The sequence below is a fragment of the Cottoperca gobio genome, chromosome 2 (genome assembly GCF_900634415.1).
Source record: "Cottoperca gobio chromosome 2, fCotGob3.1, whole genome shotgun sequence".
NCBI classification, from domain to species: domain Eukaryota; kingdom Metazoa; phylum Chordata; class Actinopteri; order Perciformes; family Bovichtidae; genus Cottoperca; species Cottoperca gobio.
Genome location: NC_041356.1, coordinates 7,894,775 through 7,912,153, shown reverse-complemented (window position 1 = coordinate 7,912,153; position 17,379 = coordinate 7,894,775). Strand labels below are relative to the sequence as shown.

The 17,379-nt window shown below is 42.8% G+C and overlaps 1 protein-coding gene across 9 annotated transcripts in view; it reads left to right on the top strand.

Moving 5' to 3' along the window:
* Positions 1-17,379, top strand: part of LOC115018292 (interleukin-1 receptor accessory protein-like 1) — a 244,447-nt gene that overhangs the window by 202,522 nt on the left and 24,546 nt on the right. The window lies entirely within an intron of this gene.

The following is a 17,379-nucleotide window of genomic DNA, read 5'->3' as shown; positions in this document are numbered from 1 at the left end:
CTGCCCCCGTTTTATAGCCTGACTGTTATATCAGCTCACATCAGTGTGCGTGTGTTTACATTAAAATATATACAGTGTATGTACAATGTATGTATATGGACATATCGATAGACACACACTAAAGCGAGAAAAGGCTTTTCAATTGCCTCATGCCCACCACGCTGCCCCGGCACAGCTGGGGAGGAGGCCACAGACATTACTCAGCTATTAAACTGTTATCCGCAGGTGTCACCCTCAGCAGGGGCTGTGTTGATAGAGGCGGAAACGCCCTCAAGGTCCACAGCTAGACACACACACGCACATATTCTTAAGGCGGGGGTTATTGAGGTCCGGGCTCATGGCTGTGGCTCCCTGGCTTGATGGGGCGTAACAGGGGCCATAAGGGGAGCATACGGGTGAGCCAGATCAGGCCGGGAGGGGGCAGCGGGACACCAGAGGACAACGGCACTGGGCCAGTAGGGAGGCCACCTGCCACTCCATTGCACCCGTGATGAATCGGCCTGGTTTCTTTACTCTTTGCCTCGTTTCTATTGGCTTCAGTCTGAGAAGTGTTGTGAAAACTGTTGTATAATGTGTTTTGTGGCTCTGGAGGAGCTTTAAGTCAGATAAAATTACCCTGATGATGTCATAGTGATGTAATCTAGTAAAAGTGGTATCTAGCTTGATTTTAGAGACTACTGGTGGTGCGGAGTTTCAAAGACACAGGCTTGTACAAGGCAAGGAGGGTGTCTAACAAAAGCCTCTATCAAGTTGGATTATGGGAAATGCAGGATCCAACATTTTTGGAAATTGACCCATTCTTGTGAATAAATATGCACATATCATGGCTTTGATTTGACTGTTCCTTTTATTAATCAGCCTGTCACAAGTGCCCAAAAGTACTAGACTAAATTGCTTAAATTGATGTGCTTTCAGTAGATATTGTATAAAATATGCTATTTGAATAAATTCGATTTAACTTTAAACTACCAAGAACTCTCTACTGTTTCTTATATTAAAACATGCAACCAGGGTCAAGTTCAGGCGAAAGCGGAGCTGCGTCAAACCTTCATCCAAGGTCCAGGTCTGGTCAGGATCGTGGCGTGTCAGCAAACACACATTCAGACATTCAATGTTATTTTAACTCGCCACATTGTTTTTCTAAGAACGTGACTCATTTGTTCCACTTGCATCTAAAAAGGAATTTAAGCCTTTTGTTTCTACTTATCAAAGAGCTATTTGTCTTCTTTCATAATGAGTTGGACATTAATAGTCTGGCATTTACGCCAACAACATTGGTGAGCGAGACAGAACCTAGCTGATAAGTGACTCTTTTTTTTCCAGTCCATTATGCTCCAGCTGTGCGAGCTGATGTTTTCGGAAGCAGGTTCATTCATTACCTGCTTCATTAGTTCTGTCCCTCAAGGTGTGGCACCTTTCTGTGTTTCTCTCTTTTCCCTCTAACACCACATGTTCAAGACTTTTACCAAAAGATGCGAGACAGGCAGCTTCCTGCGCAATGTCCCTCAGGGGCTTTACCTCCATGAATATCTCAATCTGCTTGACTGAGAATGGGGGGGAAAAACCCAAACCTGTCTCCAATATGGCATAATCATAATTGTATCTGAAGTTCCCTTGGTGTAGTCATTAGAAGTGTTATTGTATTATGTCCCTGCATCAGTACAGCAGTCAGTATATTTAAAACCAAACTACAATTTCCGTTATTAATCTCTCTCAATATAATAAGTACCTGAAGAACAACTGGCACCTTCTGAAAACCAAATTAAGATTTATCAGCTCGCCTTGTCCACAGAGAAAAGTCTCAGCACACAGTTGTGTGTGTTTTGATCTATTGCAATCCAACTTGTCACCTCTTAAACATTCATAGCATGCAGAAGCAAACGCCGGTTGATAAATCGACGCGATAAAATAAGAGACTCGTCACAGCAGGAAACATCCTCTCAGCAACTGCTGCTTGTTCAAATCATGTTGGATACTTCTTACAGGGTGATCACAACATGTTTTAAGCCTATTGCAAACAAAGAAAAAAATATTCAAGAAGTGCTTACATTTCTAATTATGCCTGGAAGATGGGTTAAAATGGCTGAAATGTCACCTTTGATTGTGTTTACCACCCATTGATCTTATAATTGGTTCCCTCTAATGTATACAACATGCCCGTTCAACAGTTTGTTCAGCCAAAAGATGCCAAAGTGCTAAAGATGAGAGGTTGACCCAAACCGCACCCTACAGAGTAGCGGAGAGTCATAAAGACCCCGACTCTGGCAAGATGCTTGGGAATGTGAATGCAGCCACACAAACACCCATCATCTGATATGCTGGAGGGGTCCAGAGCTGCTGGACTGAGGCCTGAATCCTGTCGCTGGGGGGCCGACGCTGGGGGCCAGTTATGCTTTTTTGGCACGCCAGTTAGACTGTTATCGCAGAGCCACACACACTGTTGCTTCTGCATGTTCCAAAATCAGTAGTTTTGTGGGTACAGTATCCAACGCCACCCTGGGCTGAGCTTCGTTAAATCAAGATGTATGCAATGGAACGCAGCGATGACACTTGTTATTCCCCCAATGTTTTTTTTTGCAAATCCAATTAGTGCCAAGATACAGTGTGTGACAACCCATGGATCTGTCTTTTTGTCTGCCTCCTCCTACACTCGTAATGTGTGTTACATCGACGTGATGGTGTACACTTTCTGTACCAGGACGTGACATGACGGGACGTCTCTCAACAGTTATACACTGATAACATCTTATTATGTTGTCAAATTCAATCAATTAACTCATATTTTAAGTGAAGTCAGCGAAGACTTTGTACTTTTTGAATGTCTGTGAATAGAGAATACAAAAACATGATTCACCTAAAACTGTTGTGTGTAGTCTTTACTGTTTGCAGTCTTTCTATCTGCACTTACTCATTCTGACTCCAACTCAGGATCAGAACCCAAAGCCACAGTTGATTGAAACTCAACGATGCTATAAGCTGCAGCTCCTCTTCCTCCCACGTTCACTCCCACTTGTCTTTGCACAGCTCCTGTACATTATTATTTGCAGTTCTGTTGTGTCTCTTGGCTTCCTTGTAGCCGTTCCTAACAGTGTAGCGCTCCTTCGTAATAAGAAGCTAATGCACGGGGTTTTAGCGCTTTGTAGAAAATGAAATGTTGTTGTTTATCTGCTGGTCTAATGAGACACAAGGAGGGATATCTGCTTATCTTCAGCAATCACAACGAAGAAGCTGCACATATACCCTGTACCCTCTGTGCATTCACATCATTGCACTTAGCTAATCATTCACTGCACTCAGTGTTAGATTTGCTTTGCTTTGAATGATACAAACTTCATTTCAAGGGCTCAGCAAGATACAACACTTAGTAATTAAGCTCCAGCATCTGAAACTATTGACTTTCCTACCAAGTCATGTTTAAGCAAGTCAGCAGGTCCTTGAATATTATTTGAGAAACATTCACACCTGGTTACATGCTGCCAATCAGCACCTTTTTAAACCTCCATTTTGAACACAATGCTTTACAATTAGCTGCTGTCAGTGCTCCTGTCTTCATGTTCAGCGTCGGCCAACTCTTTATCCTTTACATACTAAACAGCAAAGAGCCTGTGGGCCCGAACAGAGACTGCAGAGACTGTGTGTGAGTGTGAGAGGAAGATAGACAATATGTGCTTAGGTGAATGTATAGCATGTTGCCTGGGGGATGCTTTGATGTGTGCATGCATCCCAAGGGGGGGGATATGGGTTTGTACAGATATGGTTCATCACCACACATGCATACAAACACACACTCACACAGGCATTGCTGTATCGCCTGGAAACAAAGCAGGGAGACTATGTGTTGACCACTATGTACACCCTTAATCCCTGTATGTGACCTTTGAACTTATTCAAAGAGGATCAAACGAGTGACTGTACAGGGAAAGTGCAGCATAATATTGTATTGCATAACCCGTGACACATTGTATCTCTGAACTTGAATCACTGCCCGGCTCATGTGTGAGGGTTAAAAAAACACAAGCAAGACGTAGCCCTGTCATATTAAAGCAGCCAGCAGCAAATTTCACATCCAGGCTAATAAAAGCGACAGGGAAATTGCTGCCAGCAGATTTCCTCCAAATCTCCCCAGTAATTCCCCATGAGCTCTGGCATTACTGCCTCACTACCCAGTCTCAGCTTAACCCCCAGCCTCACAGCAATGCAGCTCAGGCCTCCAGCAGGCTAGTTTAGCCTCCTGATTACAATGCTTGTACATTGTCCTTTTGATGTCTTCAAAGGGGCCTTTTCTTTTCAAATACAGTTTATTAGCTCGTAGCATTGTACGGTCACAGTCTAGTACCAGTATTGTAACTGTAATTTGGGGTGTTGGCAGGTTTGTTTGCTTTTATTATCATCCTATCACCCTACTTGGTGCTTTTCTGTGCTATATCATTAAAATACGGATTAAAATGATGATAATAAAGCAGCCGTAAATGCAATCGACCCCTGCAGATGTGACTAATTCTATATGTATCCCGCTCCATAAAAAAAAAAAAAGAAGATTTCTCACAGAACAGCCACCAGAGCAATGTACCCACTTTCCTCCTGTGCTCTGACTCCACCTCATCTCTGTCTCCACTCCACTCCTGAAACCTTGGGGTCAATTGGCCCGCTGCGCTTGACCTCTGACAGCGTTTGACCTCGACCCGGTGTCCAGCCCCTCACTGGGCCAATCGCTATTCAGTACATCGTCTCTTCTGTTGGTACCCAGCACCAATTCCAAACAAGCCCGCAGTATCCCAGGTTGCAGTGCGGGATGAGATGATTTTGCACGTCAGTGTTACTACACAGCAACTGATATTAGAGATTCTGTATTAGACCGGTTTAGGAAGCCTAATCTGTGTTTTATGGATTCTCTTTCTTCTCTCACTCAGACTGTCTCTCTCTCTCCTTCCATCCCTATTGATCTATTGCTTTAACTCGCACTCTCTATCTCTTGCTCTCTCCCTCCTTCTTTCACTTCTCTTTTAGAGGCAGAGAGCAAAGTCTTTTTTAACTGGCTCTAGGGATGGCAACATCGCTCTGTCTGTCCACCACTTTGGTTCAAACTGAACTATCCGAAAAAGTAATGGATTGATTGCCATGAAATGTTGTACAGACGTTCACGATGTCCTGAGGATAAAGTCCACCGACTGCTGATTCTTCATCTAGTTCTACCAGCTGGTCAAACCTTTAGTGTATCCAGTGAAATGATGAATCTTAATATCTTTATGTTTAGTGCAACATATTAACACATTCAAAAGATGGTTAACATGGTGAACCTGCATGTTAGCATTGTCGTTGTGCGCATGTTAGAAGCATTTAGCTCAAAGCATTGTGTCTAAGGCATGACCTCACAGAGTCCTCTAGCATAGCTGTCTGTCTTGTTTTATTACTCTCCCTTGTTATTTCTTACTTTTCTTAAATCTTTCTTTAAAGTTTTTGATTTATAGGATCCCTGAGTCAATATTTCAAATTGATGTGAGTGAATGTTCCAGTGCCTCTGTCAGCTGAGGTTTTAAAGTATATAATTGTTCAGCAGGGGCTCCCTTTCAGCACTGTAACTTTATACAGTATGTTGCTATATTTTAAGTAAAAATGCTGGAATGAAATATACCTGCAATAAACTCTGTTGTTGTGAGCAGAATCAGTATAATTTAATGTTAATACAACGTATTAAAAGTCAGCTGTGGTTATAAAATGTATTGGATTATTATCACATATTATATAGTATTATTTAATTCATCATGTCTAAATTATTTAATATTGGAAGTTCCCATACCTATCAACATAGAGATGACCAAGATGAAAATAAAATGCCAGATCGGTGCCCAGAAATGGTACGATAAACAAATAACAGCAGCATGGACTGCCAAGTTTCCTAAAATAACATCAGTGTTTCGTCCTGTTAGAGTTGGCAGTTAACTGTTCGCTCATTGACTGCTGAATAATACGTCAGATGAACGAGGTTTTTTATTTAGCGTTAGACTTGTTTAGATCCAGAGGCGTCCACCTGAAGTGTGATTATCCCCAGGTGGACTATAGAATGAAGTATAAAGCACATAAGGTGAGGAACATGAAGGGAAATGCGTCTGATAGCTGTCCCATAGACGAGGCAAAGTCATCAGGAGTTGAAATAGCGTGGCAGCAGCCAGTCGGAAGCATCGCTCTGTGGAATAGTGGAGTTGTTTACCAGCAGGGAAAAGAAAGAGCAACAGGCACGATTGACTGAAAGACAATCCAAGGGAAAGAAAGAGAGTAGGCAGTGTAATTTGATCGGTGCATGCTGGGAACTCATCAATATGCTGCGCGTGTACGCCCCCCGCCCCCTGTGCCACACACATACACACACGTATGCACACGAGTTGCACAACGATGTCAGGATTGACAAATAACAGACTAATGTAATCATGTAAACACTCCATCACTCTCCTCGTCGCACAAATTCAGCTTTCCATGCACAAACACACGTGCGCACACACACACACACACACACCTCAGTTATTTCCAGATTCTCATGTCTACTTGCTTTTACTTATTTTTAGAGTATTGAACCTCGATAATGTGTCTGGAGCAAGCTGCAAAATGTTCCCATGAAATGCTTGGTTGGATTATTAGGGTTGTTTACTTCAGGAAGTTAGGACAGAAGTTATTTTTAAGTAATAAAAATGACATTTAAAGTTGATGTATTTAGCAATTTTTACGTTGTTGTTTTAAGAGAAAAAGACAAAAGATTTTCCACAATTAATTAAATTAAATTAAATTAAATTAATTAATATTAATAGCAACTATACACAGCCCCACTTTCCTTTTCAACCCCTGTCATAATAATATTTGTTATATATGTTTTAAGGTGTAATCCAGTGATTTAATATTGCACTTTCCTAAAGTTTGGAACTTGCGAAAGACAGAAACTTTTTGAAAGAACGGTCAGAGTTGATGCATCAGACTGACTTTAGTCCTCTCGTGGATCAACCTTGAAAAAATGCTGCATCATTCAATCTTCACCCGGTAACACCCATGTCAAACATGTAACGCTATTGTTAAGAATTTGACAAGTCTAAGCCCAAGCTTATGTAACCCTGATGACACCTCGATGGCGTCGCAATTACATCATCAGAGTTACAGCACTACTTGTTCTGACTTGTAAACTGACCTTTACGTGTACAGTTGGTTTAGTGCTTCTTGTAAGCAAATGGTCACTTTCAGTCACACCTGCAAAAACTCATCCCACACATATTCATGTTGCCCTCCAGGCCTCGTGTGAACTGCTTATGTGGGCTTGAGAAGTGCATCTGATACCTTATATTCTTTCAGATTGTATTTGTAATCACGCTGTTACAGTATTAGTGATATTTTTGCGGATTATCACTGAGCAGCGATCACACGGTGGATTTTTTGGGAGCGCTGCCTAAGTCTCTACAGTGGAGAAGCTACTAGTCTAACAGTGGATGAAGCGAATAAGCCCAAAAGCTCCTCATGCGCCTGCTGGTTTACAGATTATAACAGATGTTTGTCAGTCTGTTTCTGTGGTGGCTGCAAACAGTGATAAAGGTTTTTTAGGTCTTGGGCACTGGGAGGGTTTCCTGTCATATTTGACTACAACTGCATCTTTAATATTCTGAACTTTTTCCCCGCTTCTCATATATGATAATACTATCAATGAAAGGTCACCAGACTTCAGATTATTCCCCTGTGCCACACCAAGAAAATGTTGTCCTCATTCATCATTCATACAATTTGCATTTTTGTGGTATTTACAGCATGAAATATGCCATGAAATATGGATGTATACTGATTCTCAGTCCCCCACCATTCAGGCACCAGTGTATGATTGACAGATCAGCACTTGCACTCTTAAATTTATGCACACACCATGATATCCCCGCTTTTAAAATGTTTTCTGGCATAAAGTCATAATTTACCGTGCCTTCAGTTACTTCCTCTCCTCCCTCCCTCCCACCTCTTGATAGCATTGCTTTTAATTTATTGTATTGTTTTTAATTAAATGGATGGCAAGCGGGTTTAAGTGCCCAGCAGTTCCAAGACGTACCATTTGTTATCTGATTTCTGAAATCCGCGCCCACCTACTGTAAAGCGGGACTATAAAGCTAAATATGTCCCAAACCGCTGCGCTGCATGCTAGAGGGATTGAACAGTTAAACAAATGTCACCTTTAGAAGAAAGGAGCGGGGATAACAAAGCAACGGCTGCAGAGTGGTGAATGCAACTTCAGAGACATCGGGACACCACAGATTCAAGGCTCCAGCGGTCTGGCTCGTGTATTTTCAGTCTGGCGTAGAGGATCAGAGAGGAAGCAGCCTTGGATTACAGAGATGCTTGCCCTGATACAGAAGAACTTTAAATTAAATGGAGTCACAGCAGACTTGGTGCAGTACTACTTCCTTCGCCGAACTATGTCCGCACATAATGTCCTAAGAAAGAAAATCGCGAGAAATTAGGGTCATTTCCTGTCCTGTAAAAATGTATTTCCACTATCTGTGTATGAGGTTCACATCCTGTCTCTGACCTCTACGTCCACTCCTTGCAGCAAAAACCTCACAGGAGCATGGTCAGACAGCCGGAGTGCTTAATAAGGAAAATATACTGCAGCAAGGAGACGTGGGTGGGAACGAGCAAATCAATTCGATTATCCACAGTGCAAGCTGAGATGTATGTCTGAATAATCAGGGTGAGCTATGGACTCCGAGGGTTTATTCTGTATGACTGGCGTTAAATGTGATTTTCCCTATATATCAGGTCATTGGAGAGTGTGCATCAAAGGTTACGTCATGGTAGCCGTTCACGAGACTCTTTCTTATTCCGATGACAATCTGACATTCAACAATCATGGCCTGACGACCTTACTGACATTACAACATGTGCAATATTTATTTTGCAAATGCACCATTCATCCGGTCACGTCAGCGCCCCTGAGGAGTTTTTGTCGCCTTTTTCACGGCAGATATTTCCGATCACAGTGACATTTTGCCGTCCCCAGACACTCGTGTCAATCTTGTGGTAATTTATCTAGATGGATACTCATGGCATGTTTATTAAATACACATTACACATTTTTTTTCCGGAGTTGGAGCGTGACAGTTTTACCCGAATGGCCCAAAATCCCAACATGCCCTTTTCGAACATGTGAGCATGAATTTATTTACCTCCATATGTTCATGCTAATTGGAAGGACAAAAGCATAGGCAATACAAATCACTGAAATTACCCTGACTATGCACCGCTCGTTCAGACACACACACACACAAAGGCAGAGATCTTACACTGTGTTTTTCTGTGAACATGACGGACAGGGAGAAAGCAGCAGGACGCAGTGTAGATGATGCCTGCTCTCACCAGAGCGTTAACCTTTCCCTCAGCATCCTTCCTGCAGAGTCTCTCTTTCCTCCCGGCCCCTCTGTCACACAGTCCTATTGTTTGTCCCTGTCCTGATTTGGCAATCATTTTAAGAAACCTGTTTATGCACAAAGCTCTCCCAAGATATCCTGCAAGGCATGAGAGAGAAGGAGGACATGTGAGGTAGAAGACAAAGGAGAAGAGATGAATAGGATGAGATGAACAATGAAAAGAGGAACAGATAAATGGAACCGTACCATGTGACAACTGATATACTGTTTTTGATGTTTGACAATTTAGTTAGCCAGTTATGCAATTACCACCTGTAAATGACGCTTTATATATAAAGTACGGCTAAAACAAAGAGAGTTCAGCAATTCTCGTAGATTTATAGTCATAGATCACTCCCCAAACATCCAACTTGTGACGGTTTTATACACGAAACCATTAATCAGTTAATCGTAAAAATATATTGATAGATTGAAGCTGCAATAATTGGGTTTGTTTGGTTGTTTTTGGCCCTTTTGGAGCAGAAGAACTTCAAAGCAAGGTGAAAACACAACATCTAACATATTATTACTTAATAAAGTTGCCACGATATCATTAGCAAATTGTCTATTTACACATCCAGCAGACATGGAGAGACATTAGATTGCATTTGGAATGGTGTTTCTGGCCACCTGTCAATTGTATGTCCAATATCCACTCGTGTTTTACCTTTTTTTTTTTATCTCCATTATCTCCTAACGGAGCTTATTTTGGGGTTTAGCTCGCTTTGTTTGACTCAACAGCTAGTTGCTTTATTTGTCTATCCACCGTTGGGTTGTGGGCCGCATTGCACATAGTTATTTGATTCTTTCTAAACACATTAGTGCAGCTTTAATCAATAATTAAAATATACATTCGAGGCTGCAAACCTACTTTGAAATCTGTATGAATCTCAAGCTTTCCTACTAGAAATTCTGATTCAAAGGGCTCGAAGGAAAACCACATTTTCTATCTTTCCCGCGTCTGTAACCTGCAATATAATTTCAAGAAAAATATGATAAAGCATCATATCCACGTGTATTTCTTTGCGAGAACATCTCCGTACATGCATTCCTACCACTGGCGTGCCACAGTCACACCATGTCAGCCCAGTTCTCTGCTCTTCCCACCTTCCCCCTGGAGAAATGTGATGCAATGATTTCCAAACCCACACTGGCTCCCTCCCTCCCTCTGCAGCTAGATTTAAAGTGATAAGTTACAGCAGCTTTTCCTCCTGCTTTTTCAAACCTATTCCACTCATTCACTTCACGTCACCGCCTCACTTAAGTTGCTGCCTGGACCTTCTTTTTCATTCGTCTCACGTGCGCTGTGGATATCCAACACTGTGCCTCCTGAAATGCTGGGAAAGCACCTACAGTCCCAACCACTCTGCTGTGTCCTGTTTTCATTACATGGACTCCCCAGGAGAGGGTATGGATATCGCAGCTCTCCGTTGCTCGCCACTCACCAATCTTTCTCTCTCTCTGTCCCATTGTCTCTCTCGCTTACCGAGCACAGTAAGCTGTCTTGATCTTTGCTAGTGAGTTTGCTCCACTGAACTAGATTCTTTTCACTGATGGCTTAAGAGAGAAGGTCTACTCTGCTGCAACAAGGTACATCCAGTCAATGCTTTGGTGAACCTAGAGCATGTGAACATACAGCATCATGGAACATGGAGTGGTATATGGCTGGACAATCAGGTTCAGTGCAGTTTTTAAAAGCCATGTTTTCCAGGTTTGGTGTGAAAGAACTTTACTGGCCTGTATACAGCTGGGATCATTTCGGTATGCTGACCCATCGTACCCGTATGAGCCAACCTCGACCAATACTTTGCAGGATAACAACTGTCAAACAGCCATGCTGTCGAGCATGTCGGAGACCTTGTTAAACTAAGATAGGTTAAGACACTGACTGTTAACCACAGCATCCCTAGTTTGAGTCCATCTGGGGTTCTTTGTTGCATGTCGTTCCGCATATCTTTCCCCCTCACCTGTCTGCTGTAGACTCACTAATAAAGGCATAACCCACCCCCACCCCCATGCATGCCCTGAACCCAGGTTGCAAAGGATAACCTGACTTTCTGTGGTGTCTGACACTTGTTTGTTTTCCTGATGACCATGCATCAGGACATTTCCCAAATGATCTTGTGTAGTCTGATCCCAGCATAAGAACAATATCATATCCAGAATGTTTGCCTCTGCAGCATCTGAAATGTAAAATGAGATTTCTTTTTCCATGTACATGAAGTGACTCCCTTCACTGGGAGGGCATTGACCTGTTATAGCATGTGTTAGTGTGAGTAACACAATTCTACACTGCTGTAATTTGTCACGAATGAGCCAGACTGGGGCTAAAAATAGCATTTCTTAGATTCGGCAACTGCCATGAATCATAGCATTTCATCACTAACAAGCAAATTCTAGTGTGCATGGAAGGCTGGATGGAGACGTTCTGAGCAGAAATCCTCAATTGTACAGGAGTAGATGTTGTTTGCCGTCATGTAGTGGAGGAAAGTACATGAAGGCGTGTGCCGTGTGGAGGGAGAGAATACTCTGGATACCCTGGACAATAGTTAGGGAAAAAAATCATTGAAAGCGTTGCTAAAGTGGGCCCAAGCTGAGCATCTAACTACAGGGAGCTTCAGCTAGGAAATGGGACTGTTGGGGGTATGGGCACGCTTCAAAGGTAACCCAGCAAGGTCTCAAGGAACCTGCTACTTAGTCCCATCAGTCTCTTTCTCTTTCAATCTCTTTTGTTTCCCTCTCTACAACCTTTTCCATTTTCCCCGATCTCTCTGGCCTTCCATCAGTAGTGAAACTACATGGTGCCATTTAGGGAATCTTGATACGGTTCGTGGTTCTGCACTAAGCTCACCATGAGTCCTTCCTCTGCCTGCATAGCCCTCCACCAAAGCCCGGTGAGCGTTTCAGGTCCTGATGGTAACCAATCCTTGCCATTTCACTGTCTTACAGCAGCATCAGCATTTCAGACTGGGATTTTAACATATGTGTCACGTTAACTCTTTCCGCTGAATCATTGTAAGTGCCAGGCCCATGTATTGGATCAGTAACGACATGGACTGGAAATGGCAGAAATAACCGATGCAGAACAACAACCAGTAAAGCCACAATAAGCACAGCATATAAAGCTTTCACAATACCTCACGAAAATCATAAGCTAAAGTAGCATCTGTTTCAAAGTTGGCATGGCAATTGCATCATCTTTTGATGCTTTTCTAATTGTGGTACAACCTTGTTTCCTCCATTCAACGTGGCATTTGTCTAATGTTATGTGAAGTATGCTTTAAGTGTTTCATTAATGTTTAATTAGCTTTTCATTAGGAGAATTCAACTGTGACTCCATGCAAGATTATAAGCAACACAATGTTTAGAATTGATAATGATTCTTCGTCGGATTGGGCGTCGATAATAGGCGCTGCTTTTGTGCTGAAGAACATTGTATTATGAGAACGTCACTGCAAAGAGTGGGTGTTGATCTTTGCAAATGTCATGCTCAGTTCCACAAGGCTCAAATTGGAGTTGTTATTCACCCAACCCCCAGCCTGTTTGTTTCCCACTGCCCTGTAATATTAAATAGTACTAGAAGTATTTAATTTCTAAACACGGCTTGTCCTTGGCAAAAGTAACACGGAGCAGAGAAAATTGTAATTTCACAACACATCATTGAGCAGTTCGCATAATGATTGCCACATGTTAACATGCCTATAAAATTCAGAAAGATTGTTTATACATTGTATTGTGTCTCTTGATATCTGCTTTACCTGCATTAATTAAGGAGAACAGCAGCAGCAGCAGTTTGCCTACTTAGCGATAATGAGGTGCAATACCAAGTATGAATAACAGGAGATTGACCATAGGCGGGCTAAATGAATATTGAACACAGCACAGTCAATGGCTGCCTTAAAATGCGTGACTGGAGAGGTTCGGGCTGTGATGAACAAAACAAAGTGAATGCTGAATAGAGAGACAATTAAACTGCCGCATCTGGCAACTCGGATGTGAGTGGGTACCCAGCCACCGCTCCATCTCTTGTGTAACCCTTCACTGCCTGGATGTTGTGCTGAGCCAGATGATAAAGCTAATGCTCACTCTCATTCAGAGCCTGACTGTTTTTAAGAATTGCCCACATGTCCCGCCGAATCTGGGAAACCTCCGCTCGCCGTCGACAATCACATTATCAACTGATTCAATTCCTGGGCTTCTTCTCAGTCCAGATCAGTCGCTCGCTATCCTGCTGATCACAAGCTACGGGGCAATCTCAAGTCCTTTTATGTAGAGCCCAGACGGTTGCATTAAAGGAAGGACTAATTAAAGAGTAGAGGGAATATCATTTTGGCTGGATGAAGGGAGAAAAGAGGAGTTTTCCACCAATGCCAGAAGTTACAGAAATGTCATTCTGACATTTTGTGAAGAGGTTTTGGTTGTGCTTTAAAAGCAAATACATTCAGGGCTATAAACAGATGGGTACAATGATCAAATGAAAGCCCAAAATAATTGCCTTGGTAAGGTCTCCAGAACCGCATCAATGCTCCATTGCATAGATTCCCCAAGATTTCTTCATTTGGTATTTTGACGATGGTATTCCAAATGTGAACAGTTGGGTTAAGCTCTTGTGAGCGGGGATCAGCTGTTTGATGTGATTGAAAGCTCCAGAACAGCTACTTAATGGACATTGTGGTTCCAGGCAGCCATTGGCCTCCATTAATATCAACAAGGTATATAACTTGCAGAGAACTCAAACATTCAGGTATTTGAAAAGTGTGAAGTCCTTGTGCAGCATTTTTTGTCTTTAAATTGCCAGCTGGTAGATTGCTTCTAATTTTACCAAAAAACATTAAAGAGGAAGCTTTGTGTGTCCTCGTTGCTGTTAAGAGTGCAAATGCCCTTTTCAAAAAAACTCAGAAAAAGCTTAATCTCTTCCCTCTCTGAAGTATTATTCCTGCTAGCTACAGGGCTTCATTTATTTAAGGTTGTTAAAAGCAACAAAAAAAAAAAAGGCTTCCCTACCCAAGAGCTGGATTGTTTGGATCTGAATGGGAAGCATTGGTAGATTAACTCGACATGGATGGTGCAGGCTCTGCATGCGGATGTACTGATCTGTACTCTGTATGTCATCTTCAGCGCACAAGGATGATACAATGCCGTATTCACTCTGTGTTGGAAGTCTTACAATTCTCCACAAAGAATGGCCTGCTCTCCCATGTGTGTGATTCCTCTGTCATCCACACTGACAATCACATATGCCCTCTTTCTCTTACAGTAGCCTATACATGTCACATGCATACAGATGCATACATGCATACATGCATACATGCCGGATCTCTGTTCCACTCTGTTCTCTTACCCTGTTTCTCGGCTCCTCTGTGGTGTTTCATGGTTTCATTGCATCCAGTCTGTCTGCTTAGCCACGGGAATCTTAGCTGACGTCTCCGTCCTGCAGCCACAGCGACTGTGAGAGATGCTGTAGAGGCAAAAGCAGATAAGAGAGATGAGACAATTGCATTAAGACTCCTTACCCCCCTGACCAAGACCAGAGGTTGGGATTTGAATGTTAGGAATCTGTGCACTTAAATCTCTGCATGGCTGTTGGTGCATTTCCCAAAATGAGCACACAAGCTCTCCCCGTGCAGGATTAGCTGTTCACAGTAAAGCCGGCACAAATTAGCATGCCATCGTTAAGGGAACAACATGCAGCCATATGCATGAGAGCCCCTTGGAATAAGTCTTGCAGAGTGTCATCGCGGTTGTTGTCAGCACAGCCGTGGAGCTGTCAGTGCTACAACACAACATGCTGTTTGGATCCATGGGTGAAGCCTCTTGACATCAAAGGTGGCACACAAAAGGATCCGTGTTTTCTTTGACTGTTGCCTACACCTGTCAAAATGGTGTGTTTGGTTTTTTTGTTGTCGTTTCATGTGTTCCTCCTGCACACCGGCCCTCCTGCTTTGTAGCACCACAGAGACCCCTTGTGGAAGTGAGAAGCATAGCAGTGTGTGTGTGTGAACGTGGGTGTGTGTGTGTGTGTGTGTGGGTGTGTGTGTGGCCCAGGACAGATTGCAGCCTCCCTAAAACTCTCTCTCTCTCTCTGCTCTCTCTCTCTCTCTCTCTCTCTCTCTCTCTCTCTCTCTCTCTCTCTCTCTCTCTCTCTCTCTCTCTCTCTCTCTCTCTCTCTCTCTCTCTCTCTCTCTCACACACACAGTCCTTGATTCTCAGCAGTGGACAATATTTTTGTTGGGTCGTGAGACAAAATGCTAAACTGTCCTCCAACTCAGGGCACCAAACTAGATTTTCCCTGTTATAGCTATCATCTGAACACGCTAGACTGCACTAGAGGGTCAAATTAGAGCAGGCCTTGGTAAAATAAAATCCCTATTATCTTTGAACTAGCAAGTACCCAATTATACGCCACGGTTATCTACCATCTCCCAGACTTCTGAGTCCACGCCATAGGGCCAATGAGCAAGGAGTGCTAATGAAGAGATGCTGAATCACCTTTTTGCCTTTCCTTAACTCACAACTGGTGGAGCCTCCTTGATCATCGGCGTCTTATTTATGGATCAGAGTCATTCCCAGGCTTTGATGATGTGGCTCTTTTCTCTCTCTCTCTCCCCCCCCCCCCCCCCCCCCCGGTGAGACTGTCACTGAACAGGCCACACAAACACGGATGTGCCGCCGGCCACGGCATGTGTGTGATAAGTGTGAAAGAATAATGAGAGGTCTCTAATCCCACGGGTTTAAAAGGAGTTTATCTGTCTCCAGTCAGATAGGGTGTGTGTTCAAAATGAGCCGAGCAGAGAGAGGAACTCCTGCTGAGGGAAAGGCAGGGGATTTGTCTGTTGATATGTGTTTTCTCTGCACTTTCATACCTCTCTGTTCCCGTGGTCTTCATCATCCCAGGAAGCCTATCTGTATATCACAAGGCCTGCTAGTACAGAGAAATGACCTCAAATGGCTTGATAGCTGACTTTTCTCTTTCTCTTCCATTTCTCAGTGCTCTTCTCGTCTTTTATTCCCTCAACTGCCTCCATTTTTATCATTGCTGTATTACTACCACACAAAAACATTTCAAATGCACACAAGAATCAACATTTTAGGACATTTAAACTGTACTTTTCAACACTTTTGCATGAAGTATTTGCGTGCACCAATCCATATGTTTCCATGGATCAAATGACTGTGTGTAATGTGAAAGGACTTGCTTGTAGTGAGGACCCACAGAGATCACTAGTCTCTGCAGCGCCCCTCAGCAACCCTCTCTTTTAAGCTCATTGTCTTGGTTTTACGGCCTGCTAAATACCCATTATCCCTACGCAATCTTCACCATATCATCTCACCTTACTTGCACTTTGTCGCGGCTCTTGACCAGCAGTGGAAGAAAAAAAATGCACTTGCTATGATTAAACCAGGGTGCAATCAAGCCTTTGCATTGCAACACTGCTGTCCTCTGCTGGCAATGCATAGGCACCCTTTATTTTCTCATCAGTTACACGCTGAACTGATCTGTGTGGTTTGTGGAATGAAGGTTGACTTAATCGCAGTCCTGTTCAACGGACCCACAAAGGCAGACAGCTTCCCCTCATAGTCACAGGATAGATTCAATAATAAGAGTCAATAATGTGCAATATTAAGCTTAGTGTGTATAGAAAATGGAGAAATCATTAAGAATTGTGAGTTTTACATAAACTATATGAATTCATTAACAGTGCAAATTACGATCCGCCATACTTTTGTATTTAAAATGTCCCAAAGTACTTCCTGCAGAATACGGTGATTGCAATTGAAATGTAGGGTCTGATAGAGAAGGGGGGGGGTGCTAAAGAGTATGAGAGCTTTTATGAAGGTACAGCGGTGCAGCAAAAATGCTGTGAAAGAGGGTTAAAGAGGGTGTTTTTAAAGTTTAAGAGGCCATGAGGGAATTTAAAAGGATCTGGGATGGTTTTGAAGATGGCCCCTCTGGAGA